The sequence below is a fragment of the Halichoerus grypus genome, chromosome 3 (assembly GCF_964656455.1).
Source record: "Halichoerus grypus chromosome 3, mHalGry1.hap1.1, whole genome shotgun sequence".
Classification (NCBI taxonomy): domain Eukaryota; kingdom Metazoa; phylum Chordata; class Mammalia; order Carnivora; family Phocidae; genus Halichoerus; species Halichoerus grypus.
In genome coordinates, this window is record NC_135714.1 from 68,527,805 (window position 1) to 68,547,313 (window position 19,509).

Consider the following 19,509-nt stretch of genomic DNA (forward strand, 5'->3'; position numbering starts at 1 on the left):
CTTTAGTCAACCACTAGTCACTATAGACAGGATTTGCCTTTTCTGGAATTAACTTTAAATGGAAATATAGAATGCATACTCTTTTGTGTCTAGCTTCTTTTACTAAGCATGTTTTTGAGATTCACCTGTGTGTGAATCAATAGCTTGTTCCTATTTATTGTTGGGTAGTATTTAGTTTTATGGATATGCCAATATATGTTTACCCATTCACTTATTGATGGATATTTGGATTATTTCAAGTTTACTGTTACAAATAAACCTGCTTTGAATATGCATGTATAATTCTTTGTGTGGACATAAGGTTTCATTTTTCCTGGGTGAATATCTAGGAGTAGAATTGCTATATCATCTAGTAAATGTTTAATTTTGTGAGAAACTGCTAAATTGTTTTCTAAAGTAATTGTACCATTTTATACATTGAGAAGTATGTGAGCATTCCACTTGCTCCACATCCTTCACGATATTTGCAATTGCCAGTAATTTTAATGTTAGGCACTCTAATATTTAGTGATACCATATTGTATTTTAATTGGCATTTCATAATATTGCGCATATTTTCAGATTCTTATTGGTCATTTACATTTGCCTGGTTTTCAATTAGGTTGTCTTGTTAATATACTTAATTACATCAATTGATTTTCTTTTCTTTTCTTTTTTTTTAAGATTTTATTTATTTGAGAGAGAGAGAGAGAGTGCGAGCTCATGCACAAGTGGGGGAGAGGCAGAGGGAGAGGGAGAAGCAGACTCCCCGCTGATCAGGGAGCCAGATGTGGGACTCGATCCCAGGACCCTGTAATCATGACCTGAGCCGAAGGCAAACGCTTAACTGACTGAGCTACCCAGGCGCCCCTGATTTTCTAATGTTAACCCAAATTTACATTCCTGGGATTAACCCCATTTAGTCATGATTTTATCCTTTTAAAAATTATTATTATAATTTATTTGCATATATTTAAAAAAGATTTTAATCTATGTTTATGAGAAGTAATAATCTGAAGTTTTCTTACAATATGTCTTTTTTGATTTTGTTTTTGTGGTAATACTGACTTTTGAGTTTAGAATAGCTTTTAATCTATGCTTAATTTAGACCTACTACTATAGCATTTCCCTTCTGGATTTTCTTCTTAATCCCCAGGTATTCAAGGACACAACTCTTTGGCTAGCCAAAACTCAAATGTTTCCTAGTCCCATATGTGCTCTTGTTCAGATCTCAGCTGCCAGGTTATTTGTCCTGACTTGTGGAATTCTACTTAATGCATCATCGCTTTGTATTCACCAAGGGTGGAGGAGGCCCCTATGTGTTTTTCTGGAGCTCTAGCTTTGTGGAGCTTTCCTCTCTAAACTTCTGCCCTTCAAATTCCAGCTACCCATCTTCACTGCACACAGATCTCTGTCTTCCTAACTCAGTTAGATATCTCTGCTTTGCTTCGGATCCTCCTCCCTGTACCATGGCTTAGATAGTGCCTTGAGGTACAAAGTTGGGAAGATTGTAGGGACCACCTCATTTGTTTCCCCTTTTGCAATGATCAGCATTTTATATGCTGCCTGTTGTCTAATGTCTGAACATAGTTGTTGAGTCTATTTTGTCCAGTTTTCTAGCTGTTTACTGTGAGGGGATAAGTCTTTTTCCCTTTACTCTATCATGGTCAGAGGCAGAATTCAGTGTCCTACTTTTTGTTGTTGTTGAAAACCAATTGAGTTAAGCGCAATGTCTGATCCTGCACTCTTTGGATAGAGTGAATGAAACACCACATGAATGAATAAAGCCCTGGGTATTTTTTCTAATTGAGGGGCAATATGTGCCTTCTTATTTGAAAGAGGCCACAAATAGGCATGCATTCATCAGTTGGGCACTCACTGAATCCAAAACCAGTTTGGTCAAATGACAAGGCTTAGAAACACGACTGAGATCTCTTAAGAGTTGGCTATTTGCTTACTTAAAGACCCAGATATTATTTACAAAATGATGAAAGAGTTTTTGGCTCATATATATGTTTTAATCTAGTTAGAGTTATTTGAACACAATTTTCCTACCTTCTGAAACAGTACATGAATATCAACCAGGAAAACACCCAATGTACTTGGATTTATGAAGCTCAATTTTATATAATTTTAACAGTAAGCCCAAGTTAGGAGCGAGGAGGAGAACTGAGGCTGGTATGCCCCCAAAGAGAAACACTGCCATATTATTTTATGGGCTCGGAATATAAAAAATTGGTTTAATCAGGTATTATAAAGATGACCCTAAAGGTCAACATTATGAGGTCATATATTTTACAATCATGATTTTTAATTATGATGACAAATGGTATAACTTATCCATATGTCTATTCCCTTCCATGACTAGCTTGAAGTTAGATTTTAGCCTGTAATCATAAACTATTAAAGTACATTTGTCTTTTTTTTTTTTTTTAAGATTTTTATTTATTTATTTGTCAGAGAGAGAGAGAACACAAGCAGGGGGAGCAGCAGAGGGAGAGGGAGAAGCAGGCTCCTCACTGAGCAAGGAGCCTGATGTGGGACTCGATCCCAGGACCCTGGAATCATGACCTGAGCTAAAGGCAGACGCTTAACGACTGAGCCACCCAGGCATCCCACATTTGTCTTTTTAGGAGGCAGACTATGGACTTTGGCCTCTGAGCTGCAGAATACACCAACCACTAGTTATTTTGTGTATTGCTGACATTGAGGTATAATGAGAATATAGTTTGGAAAGTATTAATGGGTTTTTCTCTTTTGTCTTTTTGAATATAAGACCTTTGCCCTAGTTTCCCGGGGGTAGACATCACCTGGGACTATATTAGGAACTGATAACACAGAATACAAAGAGATCGGCCTAGTTAATATTCACCTTCTGACATGCAAAATAAAGTTATGTTACATTAGGCTTTTAAATCCTACCATAGCCTTGAAAAAGGGTTTTCCAAATTCCTTTATTCCCTCCTTTAGCAAATTAAAACTAAGTTTGAAGGACTCTGCTCATAATTCTTTCCAACGGTATAAAAAGGACACTCCTTCCTTCTATGAGAAGCCTTCTCTGATATGAGGAAGACATGACATAAGGGAAATAGAAGAAAGCTCTTTCTCCACAAGGGTGGTCCAGGTATTTGCATGAAGAAGATTGGAAAGAAAAGAAGATATCAAAGCACTTAGGCAGTGTGTCCCAGTTTCCTTTTGGGGCCTAGGTAGGAGTCAAACTCAGGGGCTTGTTAAATTTAAGAGATTCAAGAGAGTTAGTATTTATTTGGGTGTCCAGGAGGAGGCTACACACATTAAAGTTGGGATGTACCATTGTTAAAATGGATACCTTGAAATTTACAAATCCTGGGCAGAGAGTCAGGAGGTGTTGCAAGGGGCAAGGTGATCCCAATAACATAGGCTGGAGTGGACAACTCAACCTCGGTTCAGGTAGAGGAGGAGCTATAGACTCAGGAGTTGCAGTCTTCAAGAATTGAAAGCAGATTGAGTGGGTGCTGGTTAGATGGCTCATGATCCCTGAGTCCTTCTAGAGCCAGAGGACTGGATCATGAATCACCAACTGTAAACTTCAGCAAAAGAGGCCAGCAGGACTCAGAGTGGCAAGGTCAACCAAGGCCATATCCCTTTAGAACAGTGGACAACAGGGAGCATATGTTTGAGGATTAGCAGGAAGTTATTTTTACCAATGCCAAGGGGACCACAATGCGCCCAGAGCCATCTGTGTGGCACGCTCTACCTTTCTCTACTCATGCAGATTCCTTAGAGAGGAAGTTAGCTAGAAGAGGAGAATATTGGAAACACTGAGAATTTTTATTCAGAGAATATAGATTTGGTGTGGATTCAGTCCTAAATCTGTAGCTCAAATCTGGATTAGAGAGTTAATTAATTTTTTCCCCTAACTCGGGGGCCAACCACAGGGATTATTTGTGGATGGAAGTTTGTTAGAATGAAATGAAAAAGCTTCATTTGCTCTGCATGTTTAACCTGAATTTAAAAAATCACTTTAAGGGGCGCCTGGGTGGCTCAATCGTTGGGCATCTGCCTTCGGCTCAGGTCATGATCCCAGGGTCCTGGGATCGAGCCCCGCATCGGGCTCCCTGCTCCACGGGAAGCCTGCTTCTCCCTTTCCCACTCCCCCTGCTTGTGTTCCCTCTCTCGTGTTCTCTCTCTCTGTCAAAAAATAAATAAAATCTTCTAAAAAATCACTTTAATTAATGGTTTATAATTTTGGTGTAGATTTTAGACAAATTATTTTCATTTATCTGACTGTTTCATTGAAAATAGAAATCTAAAATGTACAAATTTCTCTTTGAAATACTATGGCAGATTCAGCAAACATGCATAAGTGCTATCATCTCCTGCCGCTCCTCTACACCTTGTTTCTCCCATTCTTCAGTCATACCCACAGCACCATCACTCATCAGTCAGAAGATTGTTTTTTACTGAGACGGGAAAGAGGCTGTCCAAGTTTTTCAATATAGCACGCTAGGCAGCAACCATTAATTGCTCAAAGTTGGTGGAGGGAAGACATTTCTTAGGCATTCCTGTACAATAAGGAACTGAAAGATCATGAATATATAGTCTCTGCCCGGATGTGAATAATTTTTTTTTTGGATGTGAATAATTTTTAATCCAAAAGATAAAGCATATGTAGAAGTTGACTAGCAAACTAGGTAGCATATAATATAGGATGTGTAAATGGTGCAGTAAATACTACAGGATTTCCCACAAGGAATAGAAAACTGGAGCCTGAGAGCATCAAAGAAATGTTTATAAAAGATGTGGTTCTTCAGAAGCACTGTGAAGGAATTTGGAGAGCTGGAGAGGATAAAGGAGGAAATCCAGTGATACTGTGTGTGGTTCTCAAATTCCCAGGTACTCTAGAATAAGGCAAGTATGCATTGTGAAAAGCATGTAACAATTTGGGTTCAAAAGCCCATTGTACCACTTACCAACTGTGTGAACTTGGACAAGTGACTTCAGCTCTTTAAATCCATTGCCTCATTTGTGACAATGCGAATGATAATAAGGAAATCATAGTATTTTGAGGATTAAATGAAATAACTTGGAAGGCACTAAGGTCAGTGCCTGGTGCATAGCTCAACAATGTAATTTAACTCCACTTCCTTTCTGTTCATCATTGCCTTTCATCTCCTTTGACTCAGCAAGTTTCTTTTATAGATTTTGTTCCACATAGACTCTTCCCCTTTCATTATTACCTTGTATGACACTCTTCAGATTCCTATTATGTGAAAAATTCAGGAAGGGTCATTTAAAATAAATGCTTCTAGAAGGAACCACAAAACCAAGAGTACTTAATTTAACTGTCACAGATTTAAATAAACGTAACACTTCACATTTTACATTTCACAAGCTCTACCTTAAACCCTCAATACAATATGCTTTCTCATACGTAGAATCATGAAAATGATTGCATGTGCTAGGGACATTGTGTTGAGGACATTCCAGTTTCTTATCATCTGCAAATATGGTTACTATATTTTGTTGGCTATTTTCTGTTCAAATTGCATGCATATAGGGGTTTCAATCCTGGGTAATTTAGTCACGTGGCTCTTGTCATTATGCTGTTGGGTCAAAGAAACCTGAGCTCAGCTGTAGCATTCGGTTTTCTTCTTCCTAGCCCTCAGGCTAAAGTGGAAGTGAGGAGTTATGCACATGTGGAATGAATGAATTTGAGATGAGATTATAATTAATTGGATGATGTAATTCCACATTATCAGTTTTTCTGCTGGAAACAAGAACCCACCTGCATTCTGAACACCTGTATGGTGATCCACAAATGGTAAAAATTATGTTTCTTATGTGTTTTGGAGAATGGTTGTGGAACTTGGTGACTTGCCAACAAATTTAACAGTCAGTTTATAGTTAAAGAGGTGTTATGTGCAGTATAGCAAATTGGGTTATGGATTGGCAAGTCTCTCTCCCTCATTCTCTCTCTCCCTCTCCCCGTCTCCCTCTCTCTCTCTGTGTCTCTAATTGCTGCCAAGGTGCCAAGGATATAGAAACTAAAGGAAGTGAGGTAATTACACAGAGCAGAAACAAGAACAGTATTTTTAGTAAGATTTCCTCTTGCCCCTGGATTCTTTATACTTGTGACATTCCTGACTGTTCGGATCCTGCTAGGGTTGGGAAAGAGGCTGAATTCTTGCTACTTCCCTGTTGTTTTTCTGTTTAAGTCTACATCTCATTATTGACACAAATACTCTAGGTGTTTCTGTTTAGGAACTGTTTAAATACATCAGGTTCTTCTAGTTCATGAACCAAATTCAGAACTAGCAATGTTAACTGGGGTGGAAAATGGAGTTGGTGCCTGAGTGTCTCTCGAAAATAACTCTGCCTGTGGCTTCCAAATGTCCCAGAATATGTCTCCCCAAATTATTATTAGATACTTTCCTCTTTTTACCAATATATCTGGGGCCTCCTGGGAGTTGAAGGATGAGGTTATCCTGCTGAGAAGATGGTACAAGTTATGAGAACCACTAAGAATTTGCAGCTTGCCAATTGGTTAATGTTAGCTGTCTTCTGAGATCAAAGGCTCAGAAAGATACAGACTTGAGAGTCTCTGGGCTTACTTGCAGTTTTGGATTTTTTTCTCTTGGTATCAGTAAGACCGAGGCCTTATTCTTAGGATGTCTTCAGTTTATCACATGCTCAGGATGGTTAGAGTTCTAGCATTGATCCCTGGAACAGCGGCTCCCAAGTGCTGGTCTAAAGACCAGTATCTGTCAGTGTCAAGGGTTCCACTGGTCCAAAGTCAGTTGGAAAAAATGTTGGTTTTGCATATTTATGGGGGAAATTTTAGGGCTCTATGAGATCCAAAAATCAGGAAATTATTGCCCTATAGCATAGTAGGGCAAATAAATAACAAGATTAAAAGGATCCAGCTACATTTTAACTCATCTATACAGTAGCTGAAAAAATCTAACAGGGCAAAGTGTAAAATCAGCAGCTACTCTGTTCTTTTCTCAGCACAGAGAAAGCAAGATATTCTTTAAGCATTGGGATGTCAAATATTAACCAGCAACATTGGTCACTGTCAGACAGAAAATAGGATGAAAGGTAAATTAGATATTTTATATTTTGTGTATATAAAAATAAAGATAGATGACCATGGATAACTCTATTTAGAGAAATTGCTTGGGAAATTTACCTAGGGGAGGTGAATGCTAGGGAGGGGTTTTACAACAATAATTTTTTTCTACTTTGATATATTTATATATTGTAATATGATTGCTGATGTAGTGATATTTATCACATTACATTATTGTACAATATTATTGTCTCATTCATCATACTGTGCATTAGATCTCTATGGTTTACTTACTACTCATTACAGGTTTGTACATTTAAACACCATCACTCTTGGGGCGCCTGGGTGGCTCAGGCGGTTAAGCCGCTGCCTTTGGCTCCCAGAGTCCTGGGATCGAGCCCCATGTCAGGCTCCCTGCTCGGCGGAGAGCCTGCTTCTCCCTCTCCCTGCTACTCTGCCTACTTGTGCTCTCTTTCTATCTCTCTGTTAAATAAATAAATAAAATCTTAAAAAAAAAAATAATAAACACCATCGCTCTTATCCCCCACCCCCATCCCTTGGTAGCTACCATTTTACTCTGTTTTTCACAGGTGTAATTTTTTTAGATTCCACATATGAGTGATATCATACACTACTTGTGTTTCTATCTGACTTATCTCACTTAGCATAATGTGCTTAAGGCCTATCCATGTTGTTGCAAATGGTAGGATATCATCCATTCTCATGGCTGGATAATATCCATTATACATATATACCACATTTTTTTAAAAAGATTTTATTTATTTATTTGAGAGAGATAGTGAGAGAGAGCATGAGCAGGGGGCAGGGTAGAGGGAGAGGGAGAAGCAGACTCCCCGCTGAGCAGGGAACTCGACAGAGGGCCCTATCCCAGGAACCCAGGATCATGACCTGAGCTGAAGGCAGACGCTTAACCGACTGAGCCACCCAAGCACTCCTATACCACAATTTTTTTTAGCCATTCAACTATTGATGGACATTTGGGTTGTTTCCATAGCTTGGCTATTGTGAATAATGCTGCAATGAACATGGAAGTGCATATATTTTGTCAAAATCTTGTTTTCATTTCCTTTGGGCAGACGTGGAATTGCTGAATCACATGGTATTTCTAATTTTAGTTTTTTGAGGAAACTTCATCTTGTTTTCCATAGTGGCTGGACCAGTTTACATTCCCACCAACAATGTGTAAGTGTTCCCCTTCACTACATCCTTGCCAGCACATGTCTCTTGTCTTCTTGATGATAGCCATTCTACCAGGTACGAGGTGATATCTCACTGTGGTTTTGATTTGCATTTCCCTGATGATTAGTGATACTGAGCATCTTTTCATGTGTCTCTTGGCCATTTTGATGTCCTCTTTAGAGAAATGTCTATTTAATTCTTCTGCCCATTTTTAATTGAGTTGTCTGTTTCTTTGTTATTGAGTGAACCAATTTCTTTATATATTTTGTATATTAATTCCTTATTCAATATATAGTTTGCAAAATTTTTCTCCCAGTCTGTAGGCTGTCTTTTCATTTTGTTAATTGTTTTTTTGCTTGTTTGTTTGTATGTGTGTGAGTTTTGGGTTTGTTTTTGTTTTTTGTTTTTCTGTGCAAAAGCTTTTGAGTTTGATGTAGTTTCACTTGTTGACTTTTTTCTTCTGTTGTTTGTGTTTTTGGAGTCACACCCCCCAAAATGATTGCCAAGACCAATATTGATGATCTTCTTTCCTATGTTTTCCTCTAGGAGCTTTTATGTTTAAGTCTTTGATCCATTTTGAGTTAATTCTTATGAGTGATGTGAGATAGGGGTCCAATGTCATTGTTCTGCATGTGTTTCTCCAGTTTTCCCTGTACCATTTGTTGAAGAGACTATCCTTTCCTCATTGGGTATTCTTGGCTCCCTTGTCACATATTAGTTGACTGTACATGCCAGGGTTTAATTCTGTGATCTCTATTCCATTCCATTGGCCAGTGTGTCTATTTTTGTGCTACTATTTTTATTACTATGGTTTTCTAGTAGAGTTCAAATCTGGAAAGCATGATACCTCTGGCTTTGTTCTTTTTTCTCAGGATTGTTTTTGCTATTCAGGGTCTTTTGAGGTTTCACAGAAATTTTAGGATTGTTTCTTTTATTTTTATTTTTTTATTTCTTTGTTGTTTTTATTATGTGCTACATTAATATACATAACCTGTTAGAAGGGGTAGATGAGCATAACCAAGTTATTTTTCACCAATCAGAAAAAGGCTTCCTTAATCGATATTCTCTCAACCCTTTGACACATGGTAATGATTAACTCCAGAGACATGCCTATCTCTGCATCAAACCCCACTGATATGGATATAGGCAACCCTTCTTTTCTTGCCCCCGTTACTGAACCTGTGGATGTGTGCAGTGACTATGCCAGCGATGACCAAGCACACGGCTGTGACGCTGATCCCGGGCAGAATCTTGAACCACATTACACTGCCATTGCCAGGGCCTAAAGGTGACCCGGCCAGTTCTGTTTCTTTTATTTCTGTAAAGAATGCCTTTGGTATTTTGGTAAGTATTGTGCTGAATCTGTAGATGGCTTTTAAGTATTGTGCTGAATTGTAGATGGCTTTGGGTAGTATGGTCATTTAAAAAATATTAATTCTTCTGATCCATGGACATGGGATGCATTTCCATTTGTTTATTGTCTTCTTTGATTTCTTTCAGCTAAGTTTTATAGTTTTCATCGTACAGGTCTTTCACTTCTTGATTAAATTTGTTCATAAGTATTTTATTGTTTTTGATATTATTGTGAATGGATGGTTTTCTTTAGTTCTTTTTAAGATGTTTCATCATTAGTGTAAAGGCATGTAATTTATTTCTGTATTTTTAAAAAGTTTTTATTTTAATTCCAGTTAGTTAACATAGTGCTAGATCAGTTTCAGGTGTACAGTATAGGAATTTAACACTTCCATACATCACCCTGTGCTCATCACGACAAGTGCCCTCCTTAATCTTCATCACCTATATAACCCCCCCCCACACTTCCCCTCTGGTAACCATCAGTTTGTTTTCTATAGTTAAGAATCTGTTTCTTGGTTTGCCTCTCTCTCTCTCCCCTTTTTTTCCTTTGCTGGTTTGTTTTGTTTCTTAAATTCCACATATGAGTGAAATCATATGGTATTTGTCTTTCTCTGACTGACTTATTTAGCTTAGCATAATACTCCCTGGCTCCATCCATGTCGTTGCAAATGGCAAGATTTCATTCTTTTTTATGGCTGAGTAATATTCCATTGTATATATATGCCACCTCTTCTTTATCCATTTATTCAGTCAATGGATGCTTGGGCTGTTTCCATAACATGGCCATTGTAGATAATGCTGCTATAAACATGGGGGTGCGTGTATCTCTTTGAATTAGTATTTTTGTGTTTTTTTTTTTTAATTTTTTTATTGTTATGTTAATCCCCATACATTACATCATTAGTTTTAGATATAGTGTTCCATGATTCATTGTTTGTGCATAACACCCAGTGCTCCATGCAGAACGTGCCCTCCTCAATACCCATCACCAGGCTAACCCATCCTCCCACCCCCCTCCCCTCTAGAACCCTCAGTTTGTTTTTCAGAGTCCATCGTCTCTCATGGTTCTTCTCCCCCTCCGATTTCCCCCCCTTCATTCTTCCCCTCCTGCTACATTCTTCTTCTTTTTTTCTTTCTTAACATATATTGCATTATTTGTTTCAGAGGTACAGATCTGAGATTCAACAGTCTTGCACAATTCACAGCGCTTACCAGAGCACATACCCTCCCCAGTGTCCATCACCCAGTCACCCCATCCCTCCCACCCCACCCCCCACTCCAGCAACCCTGAGTTTGTTTCCTGAGATTAAGAATTCCTCATATCAGTGAGGTCATATGATACATGTCTTTCTCTGTTTGACTTATTTCGCTTAGCATAATACCCTCCAGTTCCATCCACGTCGTTGCAAATGGCAAGATCTCATTCCTTTTGATGGCTGCATAATATTCCATTGTATATATATACCACATCTTCTTTATCCATTCATCTGTTGATGGACATCTTGGCTCTTTCCACAGTTTGGCTATTGTGGACATTGCTGCTATAAACATCAGGGTGCACATACCCCTTTGGATCCCTACATTTGTATCTTTGGGGTATATACCCAGTAGTGGAATTGCTGGGTCATACGGTAGCTCTATTTTCAACTTTTTGAGGAACCTCCATACTGTTTTCCAGAGTGGCTGCACCAGCTTGCATTCCCACCAACAGTGTAGGAGGGTTCCCCTTTCTCCGCATCCCCGCCAACATCTGTCATTTCCTGACTTGTTAATTTTAGCCATTCTGACTGGTGTGAGGTGGTATCTCATTGAGGTTTTGATTTGGATTTCCCCGATGCCGAGTGATGTTGAGCACTTTTTCATGTGTCTGTTGGCCATTTGGATGTCTTCTTTGGAGAAATGTCTGTTCATGTCTTCTGCCCATTTCCTGATTGGACCATTTGTTCTTTGGGTGTTGAGTTTGATATGTTCTTTATAGATTTTGGATACTAGCCCTTTATCTGATATGTCATTTGCAAATATCTTCTCCCATTCTGTCGGCTGTCTTTTGGTTTTGTTGACTGTTTCCTTTGCTGTGCAAAAGCTTTTTATCTTGATGAAGTCCCAATAGTTCATTTTGCCCTTGCTTCCCTCGCCTTTGGCGATGTTTCTAGGAAGAAGTTGCTGCGGCTGAGGTCGAAGAGGTTGCTGCCTGTGTTCTCCTTTAGGATTTTGATGGACTCCTGTCTCAAATTTAGGTCTTTCAACCATTTTGAGTTTATTTTTGTGTGTGGTGTAAGGAAATGGTCCAGTTTCATTCTTCTGCATGTGGCTGTCTGTACGATTTTGATCACTACAGCTTTGTAATATAACTTGAAGTCTGGAATTGTGATTCCTTCAGATTTGCTTTTCTTTTTTAAGGTTGCTTTGGCTATTTGGGTCTTTTGTGGTTCCATGCAAATTTTAGGATTGTTCGTTCTAGCTCTGTGGAAAAAAATGCTGTTAGTATTTTGATAAGGATTGCACTTAATGTATAAATTGCTTTGGGTAGTATAGACAATTTAACAATATTTGTTCTCCCAATCCATGAGCATGGGATGTTTTTCTATTTCCTTGTGTCATCTTCAGTTTCTTTTATCAGTGTTCTATAGTTTTCAGAGTACAGGTCTTTCAATTCTTTCGTCAGATTTATTCCTAGATATCTTATTGTTTTTGGTGCTATTGTAAATGGGATGGATTACTTGATTTCTCTTTCTGCTTCTTCATTATTGGTGTATAGATATGCAACAGATTTCTGTACATTGATTTTATATCCTACAACTTTATTGAATTTGTTTATCAGTTTTAGCAGTATTTTTGATGGAGTCTTTTGGGATTTCTATATAGAGTATCCTGTCATCTGCAAATAGTGAAAGCTTTACTTCTTCCTTGCTGATTTGGATGCCTTTTATTTCTTTTTGTTATTTCATTGCTGTGGCTAGGACTTCCAATATTATGTTAAATAAGAGATGAGAGTAGACATCCCTGTCTTGTTCCTGACTGTAGAGAAAAAGCTCTCAGTTTTTCCCCATGAGGATGATATTAGCTGTGGGTTTTTTATATATTGGCTTTATTATGTTAAGATATGTTCCATGTAAGCTTAGTTTGTTGAGGATTTTCATCATGAAGGGATATTGTACTTTGTCAAATGCTTTTTCTGCATCTACTGAAATGATCATATTGTTCTTTTAAAAAATATTTTATTTATTTATTTAACAGAGAGAGAGAGCACACAAGTAGGCAGAGCAGCAGCCAGAGTGAGAGGGAGAAGCCGGCTTCCTGCTGAGCAGGGAGCCCAATGCAGGGCTCCATCCCTGGATCCTGGGATCATGACCTGAGCTGAAGGCAGTTGCTTAACTGACTGAGCCACCCAGGCATCCCTTTAAGGACTTCTTGTGTCTTGCCGCTTTTAAGATTTTTTCTTTATCACTGTATTTTGAAAATTTAATTATAATATGTCTTGGTGTTAGCCTGTTTTTGTTGATTTTGATGGGAGTTCTCTGTGCATCCTGGATCTGGATGTCTGTTTCCTTCTTTAGATTAGGGAGGCTTTCTGCTATTATTTCTTAAAGTAAATTTTCTGCCCCCCTTTCTCTCTCTTTTTCTTCTGGAACTCCTATAATATGAATGTTTTTATGTTTGGTGGAGTCACTGAGTTCCCTATGTCTATTCTTATGTTACATAATTCTTCCTCTCTTGTTCAGCTTCATTATTTTCCATTATTTTGTTTTCTAGGTCACTGATTTGTTCCTTTGATTCTTCCTGCCTCATTTTCATTACATCAAGCCTGTTTCCAATCTTGTTTATCGCATTCCTCATCTCTGATTGATTCCTTTTTAACATTTTCTTCTCTGTGGTAAGAGTCTCACTGATGTCTTCTATTCTTTTCTCAAGTCCAGTTAGTATCCTTACGATTGTTGCTTTAAATTCTCTATCAGGCCTGTTACTTATATCTGTAATTTGTTGGCATATACTTGTTCATAATCTCTCTTATGATGCTATATGTTACTGTAGTATCAGTGGCAATGTCTCCTTTTTCATTTCTAATTTTTTTTGGAGTCTTCTCTTTTTTTCTTAGTCCAGCTAAATGTTTGTCAACTTTGTTTATCTTTGAAAAACACTGGGTGGCTCAATCAGTTAATCGTCTGCCTTCGGCTCAGGTCATGATCCCGGGGTCCTGGGATCGAGCCCCACATCGGGCTCCCTGCTTCGCGGGAAGCCTGCTTCTCCCTCTCCCACTCCCCCTGCTTGTGTTCCCTCTCTCTCTGTGTCTCTCTCTCTGTCAAATAAATTAATTAAAAATCTTTAAAAAAACAAACAAACAAAAAACCCAAAAACAAAACAGCTCTTCGTTTTATTTATCTTTTCTGTTGTTTTTCCGGTCTTTATTTCATTCATTTCCACTTTGATCCTCGGTATTTCCTTTCTTCCGCTAACTCTGGGTTTAATTTGTTCTTCTTTCTCTAGTTCCTCATCGTGTAAAGTTAGGTTGTTTAGTTGATGTTTTTCTAATTTATTAATACATGTGTTTATTGCTATAAACTTTCCTGTCAGAACTGCTTTTGCTGCATCCCATGATATTTGATATGTTTTGTTTTTATTTTCATTTGTTTTGACATAATTTTATATCTAGATTGCCCAGGATTTTGTGAAAGGGGAATTTCATGGGTGTGGGTGGCCTGGTTCTTTATCTGGTTGTTTTCCTAGTAGCTGTGTCATTCAATTGGAAATACATTTATTCAAAATAAATGGCTTTTGAAATAAATACCTTGGCAATCAAAAACTTAATGCCAAGCACTTATGGTACACAACTCCATTTCTCACAGCTTCATTCTGCCAGAATAACAAGATGTTTTAATTGTAGACTTTAATTGTAGAGATTAAATAAAAACTTTCTCAGTCCACCTCATCCCCCTAACGGCAAATGTTTCCACCCAAATGGAAGAGAATTACCACTTCTTCAGCTTAATGGCTGAACTGAAATTGTTAATTCTACTTCAAAAGATGAACAATTTATTTCACTTTTATTGGTAGTGTCAGGGTCAAGACACAGAATTTTTTTACTCCACTAACTCAAGAGAAGACTAGGGAATTGTTTCATCTTATGCCATTCAATTGGTATGGCTGGTCCCAGAATGTAGTTATCATTCAAGTCTTTATTTGAGGTTATAGCATCTCTCTTTTCATCTCTTCTGATAAAACTTTAAATCAAGCTAATTGGTCTAACCTGAATGGTTGTACAAACAACCAAACAAACTCTTAACTCATTTCAGAGGTGATTAATCATCCTACAAAAAACTTGTACTCTCTTATACTGTAGTTGTCTAAGAGGGGTTATGTTTCTCAGCTACTCTTATATCTCAGTGGGTTCAGGAGATTGGTTCTTGCCAGAAGAATGTGAGGGGGAATGAATTCTGCCAATTTCTCATTTTGGCAGCTTTAGGTAGATGAGCACAGCTAGGTGTTCCAGCATCTTGGAAGCCAGATGTTGAAGATGCAGAGTCATGAGATAAAAAGAGTTTGAGTTCTTGAGCAACACTTAGAAGAGAGAAACTGATCAGGAATATACATGTTAGATTTTGTGAAAGGGAGAAGTAAACTATTGTGTTTGAGCATTATAAATTTTAACTTAATTTTTATCTGTTATTAGTACTTAAATTTGGAATGTGTTTCAGTTGTAATATCTGATTTAACATCTTGTTGCTTATTCAGTCATCAAATATTGACGGAGAACTTACTACACACACATACTCACATGTACACACATACATAAATAGATAAAAGTGTTTGTCAACTTTAACCTCTTCCCAAGTTCTGTATAGAATGACGGCACAAAGGCAAGGGTCTGAGCTTGAAACAGCTGTCCTATCTTGTTGGAAGAGCTGATGACCTAGCTATCAGGAGTTCTATTTGCGTATAACTACTGGAAGATTGTGTGAAGGAGAAAGACTGGACACATTGGAGCCTGGAAAGTTTTTCCTCTACCAATCCTATACCAAGACCCATAAGTGATACAGTCATAAAAGCCACCCCTTAAAATCTCTCGTGACTTCCATCATGACTACATTGATGGAAAAGAGTCAAGTCACTCAAGCCTTTGGGGGTATTCTGGTTGGGGATCAATGAGAGATAATTTTAGACATAGCAATGAAGCATCACTAAAATTAACCTCTGGCTCCATCCCAGGGAATCAGTGCCAGATTCCTAGAGAAAGGCATGGTGAGGCAAACTAAAAAGAGTTAAATGAAGATGGCATATGACTGCAAGCATGTTGGAAACAGGCAACACAAGGCGTCAAGGTTTTAGGTTTTATATATTTCCTACATGTTCACATCCTTTGGCACATTGCTGTTTGGAGCACAGCAGAGGAGAAACGGGAGCTACAGCAATGGTGGTGTGACAGGAAGGGCCCGTGTGGATAGGAAGGTCGGCAGCAAATTGAGAGGTAGAGGATGGTGATTGGGATATGCTTTTAAAAAAGTATGTCTGAATCTATCTTCTGAGAAGTTTTCCAGGTGCCTTCATAATGCCTTCTTCCCTCCCTCCCTTCCTTCTTTCCTTTCATCCTTTATTCTTTCCTTTCATATTTCCATCTTTTTAAGAATATCGAGTGCACATGTATTAGACACTGTGTTAGGTATTAGTAATACAAAATCATTGCCTCAAGGGCCTTACATTCTATTGTGGAAGTTAAAAAGTAAATATATTACAGAACACTAGGGAAGGCATTATGATAAATATATTCATAATCTGTGTGAGGACCCAGAGGCAAATCACTTAACATGGATAGAGGAGTCAAGCAAATTTCTTGGAGTTTGGGAGACTATGCTGACTCCTAAGGCCAAGAAGACTAGATAAAGATCAGATGTGCAAGGGCAATCCCGTAGAAACATCAAATATAGTTAATAATGACTGGAATTGGAATGCCACGAGTTAAGAAAATATCTGTTTTGCTGCTACTGAAAAAAGGCATGCATCTAAGCAACAAGAATCACTTCAAAAATGATCATCTGTTTATCACTGTAGAATTATAGTCTCACTAGTACTTAAGAACATGAATATGAAATAGGTTGAATATTTAGATTTGTCTGGAGCTGAGGTTTGTATGGGAAAGAACAATTGAAGGAGTGTTAACAGGTATAGAGAAACTCAAGGATAATGATGAAATCAGAGGATTCAGACTAGATAAAGAGGGAAACAAAGTCAGAAACCTATGAATTATTGAATTCTCCTTGTCACTACTTTCCCTCATCTAATAGAGAAATACAAGCCATTCTTTGATTTGTTTTTATACTAAATACCAATGAAGTGCTGATTTTTTTTATTTTTAATTTTTTAAATTTTTTTATTTTATTTTATTTTTTTGTTTTTATTTTTTATTTATTTTTTGCTTTTTGTTTCTTTTTTTTTTTGAAGTGCTGATTATGTGTTAGGCTAAGAGCTAGGACCTAGGGATGCCAAAATGAAATCAGAAATTATCCTATCCTCAGAAGGTTTACATTTAGTGAAAAGAGACATGTGTTTAAACAAAGTGAATCAGGGGGCTAGGATGTGCTGTCTTTTCTTGGTTCTGGAGAAGAGGCAGCAAATCTTGTGGCTGGGCTAGGGGGAGGGGGATCATAGAGAAGGAGGCTGAATAAATAGAGCTCCTACTCTTACTCTGTCACCTTTGAACGAGGGCCACCCAGCTTCCTGATTGTTCCTTTTCCCAGCACTGTCATTGCTTTTGTAAACTGTGTTTGGCCTGTTTGCCTACCGACGTGCTTCTCATAATTGAGAGTTGACTATAATTACATGTTTGTTCAAACCTTTTTATTTTTGAATAATTTTAGATTTATAGAAAAGTTGTAAAGATACAGAGAGTTTCCATACACCCTTCCTCCAACCTTCTCAGTGTTAATATCTTACATGACCAATTGCCTAACATTTGTCAAAACTAAAACATTAATATAGATGTAATACTATTATTAACTAAACTATAGACTTTATTTGGATCTCATCAGTTTTTGTATTGAATGTCCTTTACTTTTTTTTTTTTTTTTAAAGATTTTTATTTATTTGAGAGAGAGAGAATGAGAGAGAGAGAACACATGAGAGGGGATAGGGTCAGAGGGTGAAGCAGACTCCCTGCTGAGCAGGGAGCCCGATGCAGGACTCAATCCAGGGACTCGATCCAGGGACTCCAGGATCATGACCTGAGCCGAAGGCAGTCGCTTAACCAACTGAGCCACCCAGGCGCCCCTACTTTTTTTTTTTTAAAGATTTTATTTATTTGAGAGAGAGAAAGCGTGCACACGTGTGAGAGAGCATGAGCAGCGGGGAGAGGCAGAGGGAGAAGGAGAAGCAGATTCCCTGCTGAGTAGGGAGCCAGACATGATGCAGGTCTTGGTCCCGGGACCCTGAGATCATGACCTGAGCCAAAGGCAGACGTTTAACTGACTGAGCCCCCCAAGATCCCCATGAAGGTCCTTTCCTGTTGCAGAGTCCAAACCAGGAAGCCACTTTACATCAGTTGTCAGATCTCTTTAATCTCCTTGAAGTGTGGTGGTTTTATTTTGTTTTTCATGCCTTTGATATTTTTGAAGAGTTGTAGTTGTGTTTTTACCATACTTTATGGTTATGTATGCCTTCTTCCCCTGCTGTTATCTTGGTATCAGTTATGATTAGGTTTAGCTGCATATAACAGAAAATGTATAAAAGGTTAGCAGTTGGGAACTGATAACGGTTTCTTCTTCTTAGAAACCTAGGCTTTAACTCTGTGTCTGCCTATTATCCTTAACATTGTCTTCTGTCCTCAAGGTCACCCATTGCTCAAGATTGCTACTGGAACTTTAAGAAGCAGGTAGAAGAGGCAGCTGCCTGTTCTGTCTTAAAATGCTTTTCTGGAAGTCCTACCCCACAACTCTTGATTAGATCTCATTGGCCAGAACTTAGTTACATGGTAATTTTTACTGTAGGGGAGGCTGGGAAATGTAGTCTTTCAGCTTAGCTTTTAGCCACCCCAAACAAGATTGGGATTCTCTTTCTAAGGAAGAAGTGGAGAATGACTATAGCATGGGCAAATAGCAGAATCTATTATACCCAGATAAGAATAAATGAGTAAATACGTAAATAGTTTGGTGAATGTCTGCATGAAGAAACAGAAATACAGCCATTTGGAAGTCTTGGATGAGAAGGGAGATGTCTGCATATTGATTGTGTTTCTGGGGGCTGTGCAGAGACAGAGACTACTGTTTTGTTTATACCCCCAAAGTCTTTGATTCAGCCCCCAAGTTCCTGTGTGTTTTCTTTTCATTCCAATTAGTAAATACCTTTGTCTCTGGCCATTTACAAATAAGTAAATGAGCTGAAAGGTAAAAGAATATAAAGATTCTTAATTTCTGTCTTCCTTTAAATTTTTAGGAAGATGTCAAGAATTTTCTTGAAATTAGAACCCTTCCCTCTATATGGCAAACACGCCATTGATGGTGGGGGTGGCAGGGAGGGGCAGGATGAATAAAATCCTGAGTTGCAGAGATGGTTGTTAGGAATTTATTGGGCAGTGTTAGAGAAAATCAGAGAGCCACTGAAGTTGCTTAAGGAATGAGTTTTCTGTCAGGTGGTTGCTAAGGTCTTGTCTTGTTAAAAAATAGGAAGTATTCATATTATGAGCGCTCGTACCTTGTTTGTTGACAATGGAGGGGCCCTTTGGAAAGAAATTTTTAAATAAGGCTTGATTGGCCACGTATAAAAATATCTGGATTTCTACCTACAGCATTGAATGAAACACAGACCTAATACATGAAGGAATTTTTTAAAGGAATATGTAATTGTCATTATCTTTAAATTAAGGCTGAATATAATTTTAATTTCAATAATAATTTTTTTAAAGAGTTGGTTATCTTATTCTAATAAAGAAGTGCTAC

At 38.0% G+C, this 19,509-nt stretch overlaps 1 protein-coding gene and 1 pseudogene across 2 annotated transcripts in view; one reads left to right on the forward strand and one right to left on the reverse strand.

Moving 5' to 3' along the window:
• ARHGAP24 (Rho GTPase activating protein 24) overlaps nt 1–19,509 on the forward strand; it is a 750,039-nt gene that overhangs the window by 132,486 nt on the left and 598,044 nt on the right. The gene's annotated exons all lie outside the window — the stretch shown is intronic.
• Nucleotides 8,848–9,492, reverse strand: LOC118518370 (NADH dehydrogenase [ubiquinone] 1 alpha subcomplex subunit 1 pseudogene; annotated as a pseudogene).